The 16,579-nt window shown below is 31.4% G+C and overlaps 1 long non-coding RNA gene across 1 annotated transcript in view; it reads left to right on the top strand.

Annotated features, from left to right (window-relative positions):
- The window catches only part of LOC140451406 (uncharacterized), a 55,921-nt gene extending 40,278 nt beyond the window's left edge, over window positions 1–15,643 (top strand). The window contains exon 3 of the long non-coding RNA XR_011952041.1: window positions 15,475–15,643. This is a non-coding gene — a long non-coding RNA (uncharacterized lncRNA). The remainder of the gene's footprint in view (window positions 1–15,474) is intronic.
- Window positions 15,644–16,579: the final 936 nt, after the last annotated feature.

Raw genomic sequence — 16,579 nt, 5'->3', positions numbered from 1 at the left:
ATCAAGATCAAACGAAATAGCAATTATAATTATTAAAAACAGACTCGAAAATGCTTATTTTATCAATCTCAGAGACGCAAAAAGATTAAAAATATTTTTCGGTGTTTTAATATATTTGGGTTAAAACGGAAATACTGAAATATAAGTAAGTCTATGTACTTTTCCTAATGTATTCTCGTCTTCTTTCCATGTAGACTAGGCGGGATCTGTAGAAATTCAGACCATAATGGACATTTTCCATAGGAAGCTATTTTTTTGCTAGAATCCCTTCAGGATGTGCCCAATATCGATAATCACGATATGCGCCAGTTGCAAACCCTGTGCTAAATTTTTTATTTAACAAAATCTGAAAACAATTGAAAATTTCTCATTTTTTTGCTCCTATTTTCGTTTATAATTCGGAAAAATAATTGATCCTAGAGAAAAAATTATAACGAGTTAAAAGTTTCGTTATTCAATTTTACACAACATTTTGTTAGCTAGACATTGAAAATTTAATGTTTATTGTTGAAAAAATAGCAATAATTGGAAAAAAAGTACAAAAAAATGAAGTTAATCCTTTAAATGTTTTCGACTTTCTAAACTTGACTTACAAGCTCCATATTCCTCCTAGAAAAACTTTTTAATATGTTCTTAAAAGTGTGCTAAATTTTGTTAAGATCGGTCGGATAGGTTTTGCATAATAATCCAGCACAGGCACAATCCAGCCTACTGGAAAAAAATCGCAAATTTTCAAATTTATAGTAGGCCCTAAATAAATCTGTCAGATACTTGCAAATTTTTTTACATATAAAGGAAAGCTCAAACTTTCAAACTCTTTTTGTAAAATTTAAATCGGTTCACTAGGAGAACCTAGAAATTTTTTTAAGTTTTAAACATTTTTTAGGCTTATAAACAAATTGAATAACTTTACGAGCTTTAAACATATCCTTCCAAAAAAAGAAAAAGACTTTAAAAAAAATTATTGAAGATTGAGTCAAAATAAAGTTTATTTATGAAAAAAAAAAATTTTTTTTCGTTCGCCTTTGTTTTAACAATTTAAATTATTTATTAACAATTTATAAATACATATTTGTTTACTAAAAGTAACAATTTACTTTAATGTATAAATTGCAAGCTCAAAAAAAATGCATGAAGAAAAAATGCAAATACTTGTTTAACATACAATTGTTTATTGCAAATTTCCCAATTTGCAATTAAAAATGGTATTTGAAAATATGATATTTATAATCCTTGTCGTCTGAGACAGCGATTCAAAAAAAAAGAGCCAAATTGGTTAACAAGAAGCCGAGATAATGCAATTTTTAGCGCGCGCTATGATTTTGCGCACATTTCGAGTGAATGTCCCCCACCACCACCTCTCATGCATTCCAAGCGACATTTTACGCGAAAATGGTTTTTTATTTGTCTTTTTATGGATGTTGCCATGAAGCGCATTACGTAAAACTTTTGATATAAAAAGTACTTGACAAGACGACGGTATTTGTTTATAAACGAGCCCTCTATCACTTACGGTTACACGGCAAATGTATGCCAACTTTGACCTTCAATCTTTTTTTTTTGTAAAGAAGCATCTTTTAATGTTCTTTAAGTGTATAAATTTTGAAATTAAAATATTTAAAGCTCGTAAAGTTATTCAATTTGTTTATAAGCCTAATATATATAAAAAATGTTTAAAACTTTAAAACAATTTCTAGGCTCTCCTAGTGAACCGATTTGAATTTTACAAAAAGCGTTTGAAAGTTTGAGCCTTCCTTTAAGTGTAAAAAAATTTGCAACTATCTGAGAGCCTTATTTAGGGCCTACCATAAATTTGAAAATTTGCGATTTTTTTCCAGTAGGCTGGATTGCAAAATTATTATGCAAAACCTATCCGACCGATCTTAACAAAATTTAGCACACGTCTTAAACAAATTAAAAAGTTTTTCTAGACGGAATATGGAGCTTGTAAGTCAAATTTAGAAAGTCGAAAACATTTAAAGGATTAACTTCATTTTTTTGTACTTTTTTTTTCAATTATTGCTATTTTTTCAACAATAAACATTAAATTTTCAATTTCTAGCTAACGAAATATTGTGTAAAATGGAATAAAGAAATTTTTAACTTCTTATAATTTTTTCTCTAGGATCAATATTTTCCGAATTATAAACGAAAATAGGAGCAAATAAATGAGAAATTTTCAATTGTTTTCAGATTTTGTTAAATAAAAAATTTAGCACAGGGTTTGCGACTGGCCCATATAGTGATTATCGATATTGGGCACATCCTGAAGGGATTCCAACAAAAAAATAGCTTCCTATGGAAAATGTCCAATCCAAAACAGATCCCGCCTAGACTAATGGTCAAATCTGCTATCCCAGCTATCAATCCTTAATAAAAATTGAGCAGGATAAGGAATATTAAGTATAGGAAGTTATGATATTGTAAAATAAATGGGCCAATCGTTGTATCAGCAAATGAGCCCTAAAGGGCCCCTAGTCATATAACTCAAAGAAAATTTTTTTTTAATACATATTTAATATAACATGTACATAATATCTATTTAAAAAGGCTTTTTCAATGTTGTGAAATAAAAGAACACGACACGTTTATATTTACATTAGGTCGCTCAATTATTGACAAGCGTGTATAGGACGTCGACTTGTACAAGTTTCAGAATCTCATCTGAAAGTTTCGGGGAAGCCTTATTCAGCAAACTTTTCCTGATAAAACTGGATAGATAATTGGATGTCGTTAATGTCCTTCGTTGTTGTTACTCCGTCGAGTATGGCACAACATCAACTTTCTTCGGTTCTAAACGGGAAAGTCACTTGAAATTTCCCTGCCAGCTGTGTCATTAGATGATTCGACAAAGTTTATATAAAATGTTCGCGGGTAATGATGAAAAATTGGAGAATTTATCTAATTAATCAGGTGTTAGCAAAGTTGGTAAAGTTCATTATAATTACGATGTAGAAATATTTTGCTTTAAACGGGTTACTTAATTTGTTACTTCGAAAGAGTTTATTTCTTAATTAAGTTTTTCTTTACTTTTAAATGACAAGGATTATTCGACTTAAAAAAAGAAAATCATAACTTCAATTCCTTCTAGTGGGAGGAAGGAGTCGAGTAATCGTAAGATTTTTAATATGTGGATTATTTGCGTTCTCAAAAGACCAAGCTGCCAACTATTATATAGTCATATACAGCGATGAGTGTCTTACCACCCGGCTTTTTAACCTAAGAGATAGAAAACACAGTTACCTTGTGAAATAAAAATGAAATAAAAAGAGATGAAACTCGTAGAGGTGGGAAATAATCGGTAGAAACCTATAATTTACATTACATTACATTACCACCATCGATAGTCTCACACCTTTAGACGTTAGCTACGAGCCAAATCACCTCGGTTATAATTATTATGTGTAACGTCGTATGTGTGAAGTATTTACATTTTTTAATTTCGCATAAAGTAAAAACTGATTGACAACAATAAAGCAAAAATGTGAATAAAATAATTTAATTAATAGTGATTATTTAATCCAGTTTTAAATTATTAACCAAGAATAATTTCTACTATGATTTGAGGAGTTTCATACACTCTTGTCACGGAATAGATATCAATCCTTCGTGGATTAGTGGTAAGAATTCGAAACTGCTACACAGACGTCGCAGACAATTAGAGTTCAAAACCCACATGTGGTTTTCTTTTTTTTTTAATAATTTGAAATTATGCAGAGATTGTTTTGCTTTGAATCACTAAACATTTATGTCAGTCGTTACTAGTATTAGAAGTATTTAAAGTTAAACATAAATATCTTATTGAAAAAACAGTATCGTTGTACTTTCGAAAATAAAGTAAAAATTCTTCAAAATTAAAAGAACGTTTAAATAATGTTTAAATAAGTAAAAATTCTACAAAGATAAAAAAAAATATTGTAAATAAACGTGTTTACAATATGTTCAAATAAGCCTTCATTAGCAGCAGAACAATAACCCAAACTGTCACTAAAGAATTATAAAAGTGTGATGGATCAGAGTTCAAGGCACTGTTCATTCATGTTCTCATGCAAGCGCTCAGGGTTCGAATCCCACATGAAGGTTTTACTTTCTTAAAAATTAAAATTTGAAATTTATTATTAATTATGCAGATATTATATCGTTTTGCTTTAAATCACTAAACATTTATTTCAGTCTTTATTAAAAGTGGTTATGGTAAAACATAAAAATCTTATTGAACAAACGATGTCGTACTTTCGTAAATACAGTAAAAATTCTTCAAACATAACGTTCTAAATAAATGTACTTACAAAAAATGATTAAATAGGTAGAAATTCTATAAAAATATTCTAAATAAACGTATTTTATTCTAATGAAATGTATTTACAAAAAATGTTCGAATAAGCCTCCATTAGCAGCGGAACAATAACCCAATCTATTATAAAAGTTTCGTCCAACATTAGTTAATGTTTCTGGACTAATACCTCTCATTGAATCAGAGATCTTTTCTCTTAATTCTTGGAGAGAATTAGGCCTATCGTCTTCAATTCCATATAGTTTGGACTTGATATATCCCAACATAAAAAAATCACAAGGTGCAAGATCAGGTGATCTTGCAGACCAAAAAATATCTCCGTGGCCACTAATCAATCGATTAGGATAAGTCGCACTGAGGTATTCACTGACGATGCGAGAATTATGTGCAGGACAACCATCGTGTTGAAACCATATGGAATCGAAAGGTATTAGTAAATTACGAAGGGCTGGGACAATTTGATTTTGCAAAAGTTCCAAGTATTTCCGCCCAGTCAACATACCGTCTATAAAAAATGGACCAATGACATAATTCCCTATTATGCCTCTCCAAACATTTACTTTTCGAGGACGCTGCGTACGAGCGACATAAATCTGACGAGGATTTCCTCGAGACCAATACCGAGCATTCATTGAATTGTGACGGCCATGCAATGAAAACTTACATTCATCGGTGAATAATCCGTTCTCTTAAAAATGTTCATCTTGATGTGACATTTCCATTGCAGTTTTACAAAATTCTAAACGTCGATATTGATCCCCAGGGAATTGTTCGTTGGATTTATGAAGTTTAAAGGGACGGTATCCATGTCTTTTCAAAATTTTACCTACTCTAAATCTTAAAATTCCATATTGTTCTCCGAGACGAGATGTTGATTGGGTAGGATTTTGCTCAATACTTGCACAAATCAAAGTGTACCTAAGTTCCAAATCTGGATTTACCTCCCTTTGTCTATGAACTCCTCTTGGAGAGAACACGGATCCATAAGCAAAAAAATAACGTCATAGACTAAATTGTTGATCGTGCTGGAGCCGGCCTATTTGGAAACATATTTACAAATTGTTGTCTAATCATGTTGTCTGATAATCCACTCACATGTTAGACAACAATCTGTACTTTTTCCTCGACCGTTAAAACCATTTTTACGAATTGTTTTTTCAATAAAAAGTTTCTGTTTACCGTGCAAAAACACTTCTCGATATGTTATTATGTGTGATGGCTGAAGGTTTGATGATTAATTAATTATTCATTAATTAATTAATTAACATAAAATTAACCAGAGGCAGCTTCAGAATTAAACAGATCTAAAGATCTCCAAGAAGTAGAAGAAGAAGAGAAGAAGAAGCATAAACGAGGACTACTTTGAACTTAATAATCAAATATATTTAAATAACACTGCAGGACTTATAATGGGTAATCCTATAAGACCATTGCTATTAGATAGTTTTATGGATCATTTAGAGACAAATATTTCAAAACATTCCGTATTCAAACAAATTTTTTTTTAACATGATTCTGAATGATCAACTTGATACAAACAGTTCTCCCCTCCTCCACGTATGCAGTTAAAGACTATAAACAAATACCAAAAATAGATACCAAAAATAGAGAAAGACACTCTGTCGGAACAGCTGTAGTGAAAAGATATTATAATAAATTTTGTGAAAGTTTTGAAAACAGTGTTTTCAGTGTTTAATTGTTATTGACTAAATTAATTTATAGTTTTTAACAGTAATTCAGATCCAATTCATTCTCGTTTAAACATACAAATAATTCCAATTGAAGAAAAAGAAAATGGTACAGTCATAAAGTGAAAAGTGTATAATATATTTCTAGACAGATATTACAAGACAGATGTTCGATGTGCTTATCTGCACGTGCTATGCCCTACACCTGTCTCCCATATTGCTGGTCGTTGTCTTGTCTACTCTACCTGCTTCTTGTTTGGATACCACTATATTGCCGGCGACCCTTACCCAACCGTTACTTTAATCATTTTTATTGTTGATTTTATACATATGGCTGAGATTATATATATTAGGATGTGCTAATGGTAAAATAATATGATTTTGTTATTTAGGGCAAAGGGAGATGTTTTGAAAATGAGTTTAAAAACACAGTGTATCATAAAAACAAAGCCGACTTGTGTTTACATACCTAATTACTGTTTTGCAAAGACGAAATATGCCTTACAAACTAAAAATTTTGAATACATTATAAATTTTTTTATAAAAGCAGGATGTTAATATTAAGATATCGTTAGAAATAAGAGCACAGAGTCCTAGAAGAATTACTTTTTGACTAGAAGAAAAGATTGTGTTCAGTAAAACAGACTAAATCTAAACATTTTTTTTTGTAAGTTGATTGTGTCTCAACTACAAGGTTATAGACACTACACCGATTCTGATACAATTAATTTGACATTAGATTATACTTTAAACGGAGCACACTAGTTCGCTCCCAAGGTCAAAAAACCCTCTTAATTACATACTAGTTCGCTCCGAAAACCACAACCTAGGTCGCTCCCGTGGTCAAGCGGATTAAGTATTTATTTATTAAGTTCTAGGAAAATTTACACCAGGAAAATAGGTACTGCGCATTTTGTATTTTATATTAGAAATCATATCAAATATTGGTAGTTACATATTTATATAAATACAGTGATAAGCGCGATAATAACCGGAAAAATAACGCAAACGATGGAAAACATATGAAGTTGTAAGATAAAATAGATGAAATTACTAGAGATGAGAAATTTAGCGATAGAAACCTATAAATTTACATTCTATTCACTGTTTCCCACCTTTAGACGTATCATAGGAGAATGTCAACTAAAACTGTCACTGTCACAGCGGTAGTTTCCAAACTCTTACGTCTAAAGGTGGGAAACAATAAATGAAATGTAAATTTATAGGTTCTATCGCTAAATTTCCCATCTCCACTACTTTCATCTCACAACTTAATATGTTTTCAGTAATTAAATTTCTGAAATAATTTTTGTGGCTATTCTAAAATATAGGTATAATAAGAAAGCAATACAAGTGTAAAAACTAACATAATATGGGGTATACTCTAACATTACAAAATTAAACAAATATAAATTAAAACGAGGCATTTATTTCGCTATAGTGTATTTTTATGTATGAGAGAGTAATAAAACAATAAATTATGTATGCAAATCCCTAAACTGTTGATACGGGTGACTCAATGAAAAACAGATATTTGTCAACAAGTTTACAGAAGTATATAGGAAAACAATTTTAAATTGAGTATGACCACCAGGTATAAAGGTTGGAGCAGAATAGAATACAATAGTTGTGAGGATTACTAATCCCTAAATAAGGTTGCCAGTGTCGGAGTGATGGAGGTTAACAGGTACTAATGAATTTACAAGAAATGTAAGATGTTTATTTTATTGGTTATATATAACCAATAAAAGTTTAATAAGTACCTACCTATTTGCAAAATAAAGTTTAATTCTTTAGATAAAATAAAACGTTTTATTTTATCTATTTGCAAAATAAAGTTTAATTCTTTGCCTATTTGCAAAATTAAGTTTAATTCTTTAGATAAAATAAAACGTTTTATTTTATCTGAAATGAGTGCATTCCACGAAGTAAGGGTTTCAACAATCAAACATTTAATTCTTTAATTCCAGGAATCTACGACAGTAATTGACTAGATAATTACCTTCTAAACTTATTCCACAGAAAATGTGATAGTGGGTTTTTCCATTTTGTATATAGGAAGGTCCAAGTGGCGTATTCAAAATTCTTAACAGTTCACTAAAAGTAGGTACTTCAGTTGCAAGGTGCAGTTTATTGTATATACTAGTGTTATGGAAAATTTTTAAGTGCCGTGTAAACGCCGAAAAATTGGTCCTCTAACAGTTAATGAAAAAACATTAATATTTAATTGTTTTAAATCATTTACAGACAAACGTTTATGTGAAAGTGTTGATGAGACCGTTGAGTTAGTTAGCAGTACACTCGGTGTTGGGAAATCTACGATTTACAGAGTTATTAAAGAAGAGAAATGTGGTAGTTTTCAAATGCCACGTAATGCTCCAGGGAAACCAAAATTTCAAATAGAATATCATTTTAAAGAAGGACTTCGACGGAAAGTGCATGAATTCTTCTTTAGACAAGAATTTCCAACATTGGATAAAGTTCTTGTCTCAGTTCGAGATGATAAGGATTACCCAGAAATGAGTCGAAGTACGTTATGGAAACTTTTAAAAGAAATAGGCTTTTGCTGGAAAAAGAATCCCAGAAAGTCTATTTTATTAGAAAGAAGCGATATTGTCATATGGAGAAGACATTTTCTAAGAACCATTAAGGAAATGAGAAACCAAAAAAGAAAAATATTTTATCTTGATGAAACATGGATCAACGAGGATCATACACCAAATAAATTTTGGCAGGATGAAACTGTTACAAGTCAAAGGCACGCTTTTGTAAATAACTTATCTACTGGTTTAAACCCACCATCAGGAAAGGGACGCAGGCTGATAATAGTACACATTGGCAGTTCAGACGGTTTTGTTGAAGGTGGTTTATTAACTTTTGAATCAACTCGTACCGGTGACTACCATGAAGACATGAACGCTGATGTCTTTCAAGAATGGTTCGAATAAATGATAGATCTTCTTCCTAAGAACTGTGTAATAGTAATGGATAATGCAAGTTATCACTCCAGACTTATAGAAGGACTGCCCACAACCAAGTGGTTAAAAAAAGACTTGCAGAATTGGCTGAGTTCAAAAAATATTACGTACCATCCCGGATCTATAAGAAAGGAACTTTATTCGTTGTGTGCCCTTCATAAAGAAAAATTTAAAAAATACGAAATTGATGAAATTGCCAAAAATCGTGGAATGACAGTACTTAGATCCCCACCATATCATTGTGAATTAAACCCGATTGAACTGGTATGGGCACAGATAAAGAGTGAAGTTTCAAGAAAAAATACCACTTTTAAAATTCATGATGTTAAACAGTTGTTTTTGGAGGCCGTAAATAATGTAAAACCTGAAAACTGGGAAAAGGTAGTAAATCACACTATTAAAGAAGAGGTAAAAATGTGGAAGCTGGACAATATTACTGATAAAATGATCGAGCCAGTTATTATAAATCTTGGTTCTGAAAGTTCATCTTCTGAATCTGATTTGGATTTGTAACAAGTAGCGGTAAGTTTTATATTAATATTTTTATTCATCTATTTAACATACCTTCGACGGTTTTAAAAACTCTTTTTTTCTTTTGTAAGTTTTAAAAATTAAAAAAAATATGAATTTTTTAAAACCCTTTTTAATGTAGGCCAGTCAGTTCTAATATAGTGTGTGATAAAAGAGGTCACTTTTGTTTACATACACATAACACTTTATAACACTGAAATAATTCATTTATTTTTTACAATTATTCAAAGTAATTTTTCAATTAATCTTGAGCACGCCCATGGAGTGGTCGGAGCTACCAGTTACAATTATGCTAATTACTCTCTCGTTCATAAAAATAAACTATAGAAATCTAACTGAAATACATTTGACAAAATCAAATCTACTATTTTTATTTTGCTTTAATTCCGCTATTTTGTGATCAACAAATTTTTGACGCTCTAGAAGTACTTTTCGGTACACTTTTTTTGGTTTTACAGAACTTCGTAATTTTATATAAGTGTCAATTTGAATATCTTTTAAAACTTCTAAAAATTGAAATATATTAGGGTGCGGATTGTAAAATAACGAATTAAATTTAGAATGGAAACTTTCACAGGCATTGGTTGTACGCTCAAGTGATGAACTGTTTTCCGCCCACATCTCAGGAGGGAAGTCTGCCTCTTTAGAAATATAGTTGTCCACCAACTAGTCAGCAAATTGTTGTACGGCTTGGTGTTGTGCTGGTAATATTTCACTAAAGTCTAAAGCAAAACACTCACCTACTCCTAATGGATCTAGGAAAGGTAGACCAAACATATATCTAAGGTATTGTCCGACTTCACTGTCGTTTGAATACTCAGTAGCCAGACCAACTTTTTGAATTTTTCTTCACCATAATTGTCCGAGATGAAACCTACATCCTTTTATTTTCGCAGATGGAAACATTTCACTAACAGCTGCATGGATCGCTTGTTCGAAATCGGCATACACAACAGTGGGACTAAAATTTAAGTTCAATTTTTGACACTCCGTCTTTAAACAATTTTTAGCAGTTACATATGAGTTTGTTAACTTATTTGAAATCAAAAAGGATGCCAACGGCACATATTGTCTATTTTCGAGTCCGTGAACTGTAAATAGTTGAATAAAAAATTTAGTGCAGTATTTAAAAGTTCCATCAACATAAATTGTTTCTAATTTACCTATAAATGTTAAGTTAGATACACAAGAAGAAGCAACAAATTTTTTTACCGGATCATTTTTCAATAAAAATTGTTCTTTTTGGTTGGTTGTCACTTCCACGGAGTTTAACGAGTTATGTACTTCCTGTGCGCACTTCGGAATTTTGTGAATAACTTGTTTTCTGCCATTATAAATATTTTTTCTAATCAAATGTACATCTTCCAGAGTAAGACTTTTAGTGCCTGTTGTCGCTGTGTATCAACTTCAATGGTTTTTCAAACAAATCATCCATTGCCTTCCGCTTAACACTATTACTTAATTTTTGCCGGTTTAACACTGTTTTTGATAAACTTTCATGGGTATGGTTATGACTACATTCGACTACACTGTTACAAATATTTAAAGTTTTAACAAATGCTTTGCACACTTCCAACGCTTGATATTATTAGCAAGCATTTTATGGAAGTTATACTTGTAATTGTCAATAACTAACATTGACTTGCCCTTTTCACCAGGGCCGCCGCTAAGGTATTGGCCGCCCGTGTGCAACTTAATATTTGCCGCCCCCCTTCCAACACTTTAGACATACATACTATTATTTAAAGAAATGTGCAGAAGATGCATAATATAACAATAATAATTTGTAAATAGATAAATACTTACTTGAACATTTAGACTAATCTCCATGATCCAAAGTCCATATATTATCCTAATGTATATCCTAATATCCTAATGTATATCCTAATATCCTAATATCCCATTATAATATCCTAATTTAAACGTCCATTATCCTAATTTAATAACCATGATCCAACCTCCAGAATATGTATATCCTAATATCCTAATCCGTCCATTTAATTAAAATAAACCGTGAAAAGAAACATAAACACATAAAAAAACTAAAAACGCATTATTCGGGCTTTCATCTCGGAAAACTTTTTGACAATATCTTTAATGTCCAATGTCGAACACACTTCATGTTCTATAGATAACATTGCAGAAAGCAGAAACACATTTTACTACAATTGTTATTTGTTCTACGTGCGCCCCAATGTTTTTTCTCCACTTCATATAATTTTTGATGAGCAGAGTCAACGTTAATCCTTTTTTTTTAATGTTGTAGATAGTTTAAAGTTTTTCAGAATATTTGATATGAGCTGCACCGGATTCATGTCTTTTTAAAATAATAGCTAAATGTTGCCAGTCACTTACCCCATTAATTCCACTAAGTAATTGTCGGCTGCTTTCATCGCAACAAAACAGTTTACAAGGTGCACAAAAAACACTATCTAGTGATAATGAGTAAAGTAACCACGGGCGATGAATTTGGTCTTGATTAGGTAATGTGCAATAATAATAAGTTTCTGAAAATTTCCCATTATTTGTACCACTGGGGAAGTTAATTTTTGTAATTTGCTGAGGAAAATTTTCAACAACAAATTGAACTTCACTTGGATTCATATTTGTAGGCCATTTTCCGGGATCATCTGAAACCAAGTATATGCTGGAGCTTCCTACACTGCAATCGAGATTAACTGGAACATTAATTGTTCTGTCTTGGTTGGTGGTTTCAGGTTCAGGCGTTCCAGCATCAGCGCTCGCACTATCGCTATTATTGTCATCAAATCATCCGTCTCTATCCACAGGAATATTCAATTGTTTGGTACTTTTTTCTATGGTTTAGACTTCGCTTGAAGTTGAAGGTCCTAAATTTATATTCGAGTCTTCTATATTTTCATGTATGTTTTTCATCAAAAATGATTCCACTGCACCGCTAAGTTTTTTTCTCCTCAGTTTTTGCCTCTTTTATTTTTCTCTATTAAAAACCTGAAAGTCGTTTTCTTTTTCTTTCGGACATTTTGAAATTATCACTTAAGAACGAAGCCGGGCGAATTTAACAAAATAAATTAAAAAACACTGCAAATAAGTTATCCAAATAATGATTATCCAAATAATATGTAGCCGTAACGCGTATACGAATAAAGTTGCTCTGATCTCAACGTTACTTCGAAATACAGTACCTACTGTTCAAAAGAAACGGGTACACTACTATATTTTACAAACAAAATCGTGTCTAAATCGTGTTTATCAAAAGCGTGTCTAAATTCATCGAATTCTCAACTAAGACTGAACATAAGACATAATAACCCATCTATAAACATAACCATAGGAACAATATTATAACAGAAACTTTACAACCACTTGCCTAAATTCTTGTAAAGTATCTACGTGTGAAATCTCAAATAATTGAAGTCCGAAAGCCGCCAGATAATATTTTCTGACATTTTTTTTTTTAATTAGGATGAAAAAAAGAAGTATACATGATAAATGAAATGCATTTAAGTATTATCACGTACTGAATAATTATTATTGTTTGGAATATTAGAGTTCACAGAATTATCTGAATCATTACTATTTAATTATTTGAATTTATTTTTGTTTTAAAAAAGTAGTATCATCAGTGGACTGCTTTTGGCCGCCCCTATTGTTGGCCGCCCGTGTGCGATGCACACTTGGCACACTTGGTAGCGGCGGCCCTGCATCCATTGCCTTCCGCTTAACACTATTACTTAATTTTTGTCGGTTTAACACTGTTTTTAATAAACTTTCATGGGTATGGTTATGAGTACATTCGACTACACTGTTACAAATATTTAAAGTTTTAACAAATGCTTTGCAACTTCTTTCTACACACTGCCAACGTTTGATATTATTAGCAAGCATTTTATGGAAGTTATACTTGTAATTGTCAATAACTAACATTGACTTGCCCTTTTCAGTTACTTCAGATTTCTCTATCATGAACTAGGTGTAACGACATTTAAACTGGAACTAAAGTAATAATGTTAAGATTCGCACCACCCCTATTTCTTATCATAAAATTTCAGTTAGACTACTAATTACCTACCAATCGTTTCAAAGAAATATATCAATCGCAACTTCTGATATGGAAAAACCCAATCAAATATTGAACAAGGGAATGAGCTCTAACATCATAATACTTTAGTGATATTATCGTTATAATTTTAATATTTTTTTTAAGTAAGAATTAGTGTTATATAGTAGCATTGTTTAAAAAAGACTTATTATTTTTTAAACAATGATGGTAGTGTTGTATTAATAGGTAAATACAAAGTTTGAGAAGACATTATTCAAATATCTTTTCTAAGAAATATATGGCCGGAGCGAATTTACCTATGCCCCTTTTATGTGGGGTATTAAAATCGGACCGCGGGAGCGAACTAGTATACACCCACTTTAAAATTCACAGAGGGAAAACACATTAAATTTTGTGATACAAATTTGATTCTTTTAAGAATTCCAGAACATTCTGGTTGGCTGAGAATCGCATTCATTTAACTTTGTATACCATATCGTTTTCGTACTTGCTTGTACTCAATACACTCTATGGATTATGTTAAACTTTTAATGGTTCAGTGCACTTTTCACAGCGAGGTGATTCCTCCGAAACCATGAAGTGCCCATGAGTCGGTCTTTGTCTTTTTTGCTTATTTTATTAGTTACTTGGGCTTTATTTACGATTCTAATTGTTCTTATACACAAAGAAAATAAATATGGTGAAAGGATTTTTGTAATAATATGGATATTTGACATTATATAAACAGCTTCTTTCTCGGTATAAATCAATTATGTAGAAACTTGTTCCTGGCTGCAAGATATTTTAAATTTTAATTTTTATTTTATAACAAAATAGGAAGACAAATAATAAACCACACACTGTCAACCAACGAAAAAAAGAAAATTAATTTAAATACGTTATGTCTAACTGCTGATTGTCATTTGACTTTAGATGTTTTTCGACCAATCAAAATTAAAGTTTAATCAAACTTGAAAATAGAAGATCCTCTATTTTTAGAGGATTTGATCAAACTCAGGATGTGACGTCATATGCTGTCAATTTTTTGGTTTGGTCACACTAGTGTGATCAAATATTTGACTGTCTGACACTTTACTCTGTTTCTTAGTCAACATTAGTCTCTAATACTTAGACGTAAAAATGTCAACAACTGCTCATCATTACAAAATCAAAGAAAATAAAAATAAAATAAAAATTTTAGGAAGTTTTAAGGAGTTTATAATAATATACCATATAATATACCTGTAAATAACTAAATCAGGATTCATACAGGAGAGGATAATCTTAGCTTCTCTGTCGTAGAAGATCATATAAGACTGACTTCCGCAGCCTTTGGCAATTTTTATATTATCTGATTTCTCAATATGCCTTAGAAAAACTGATTGTGACTCAAAAGGCGGTAGAGCAAACTATGTGCGATGTTTTGCTATGAGACAAGATCCTAAACCGCCAGTCAAGACGAAAATTTGAAGTAGCTGATGCTATGGAGATAATAGAAATAAAATCACTGAAACGGAATTGAATAGATCACGTAAAAGGAATGTAGTACCGATGTTGAGGTCGTCCACCAAACGATAAACTGATGATCCAAAACGGTACCAGAGAAAACTAGACACAAGGGGAATATAATTAAAATAGATAATAATAAGTTATGAAATGAATATATGTCCAGTTGTAGACAAGAGAAGATTGCATCATAGCGATGTGCAAATATCGTTTGATATTTTGTAATATTTTATTTACATTCTCCTTCAAGTGCCTTCTCGCTACAATCTACAGTCGCTACTTTCTCAGCAAATCATTCGAGCCCAAACGTTCTTTACATTACTTACCGTCTTAAAGTTTTAAAAACTAAAGTTATTCCTGTTATAGACTTTATGTTTTTGGAACATAATTAAAAAATTAATTTATTTTACTACTTCATTACCTAACATTGTCTAAAATAATTGATTTCTTTTACAGTGGCAACAGAAGAGGAAGTTAGGGCCTACATTGGGGACACAGTTGCTCTACCCTGTAGAGTTAACGTCCAACAATGTGGGCAACTGCACAGTGTCAAATGGTATAAGGACGCGAACAGAGTCTATGTCCTGAGTCATCACGGATCCGGCAGGGCGGAAGGAGGTGCGACAGAAAGGTAAGTGTAAATTTACTTACACAACAATTAAATATAACAATATAATAAATGTTTATTTACAAAATTGCTATTTTTACGGTCCACCTAAAATTTTTCTTAAGGTGTTTCCAATCTGATTCTTAATAGTATTGAGTAAAAGATAAAAAAAATCATTAATATTAATTTTTTTTTCTTTTCTACACATTCGCTGTATACTTTTATCTGCAGTATAAGTTCTATAATGAAATTATTTAAGTCTAAGAAATCTGGTGTCTCTGTAGGGAGACAATTTCAAGGCAAGATAATATTGAGCATAATTGTATATTTAAAAAGTCGTTTTTCTGTTATGGTTTTTTCATTTTCTTTGATGGTTCAAGCTGCGGTTAAGGATCTAATTCATAGGAGGTGAATGTTTGCTGAATAGTGGGGGTATGAATTATTATCATTGTAGGTTATTTATCTTTGAAATAATTTTCTTTGATTAACTTTGATATTTTCATGATATTGAAGGGAGAACAATTGGGGCACACTGCAGGGCAGAGCATTTGGGGACTGTTCTTCTGCCACCACACATACTTCCACAGTTTCTCTTGCATCTACAGAAAATTAATTTTAGAAGTTCGGGAGGTACTGGAGTTTTGGAAGTTTGGATTGGTATCCAAATTATTTCATGCTTTTTCCAACCCCAATCATCAAGATCACAGTGTTTGCCGAGCAACAATCGAACTTGGTGATAAAGGAGAAGGCGACTTAAGGCGAAGATTTAATTGATCACACTTCGCACATGTATTATTTGAAGTATGATGAAAAGCAAGATTAAATTCTTCATTAAATATTTTTCTTTACTGAAATTCTTTGAGCGAGGCATTTCATTATCTTTCATTTCTTTGCAGTTTTCTCAGTATAAAGTGTATACATAATAGATTAATGCCTAGAATATTTTTCACGGGA

Source organism: Diabrotica undecimpunctata, chromosome 9 (assembly GCF_040954645.1).
Source record: "Diabrotica undecimpunctata isolate CICGRU chromosome 9, icDiaUnde3, whole genome shotgun sequence".
Classification (NCBI taxonomy): domain Eukaryota; kingdom Metazoa; phylum Arthropoda; class Insecta; order Coleoptera; family Chrysomelidae; genus Diabrotica; species Diabrotica undecimpunctata.
Note: the sequence above shows the minus strand (reverse complement) of the source record. Positions and strands in the feature narration are given on the sequence as shown.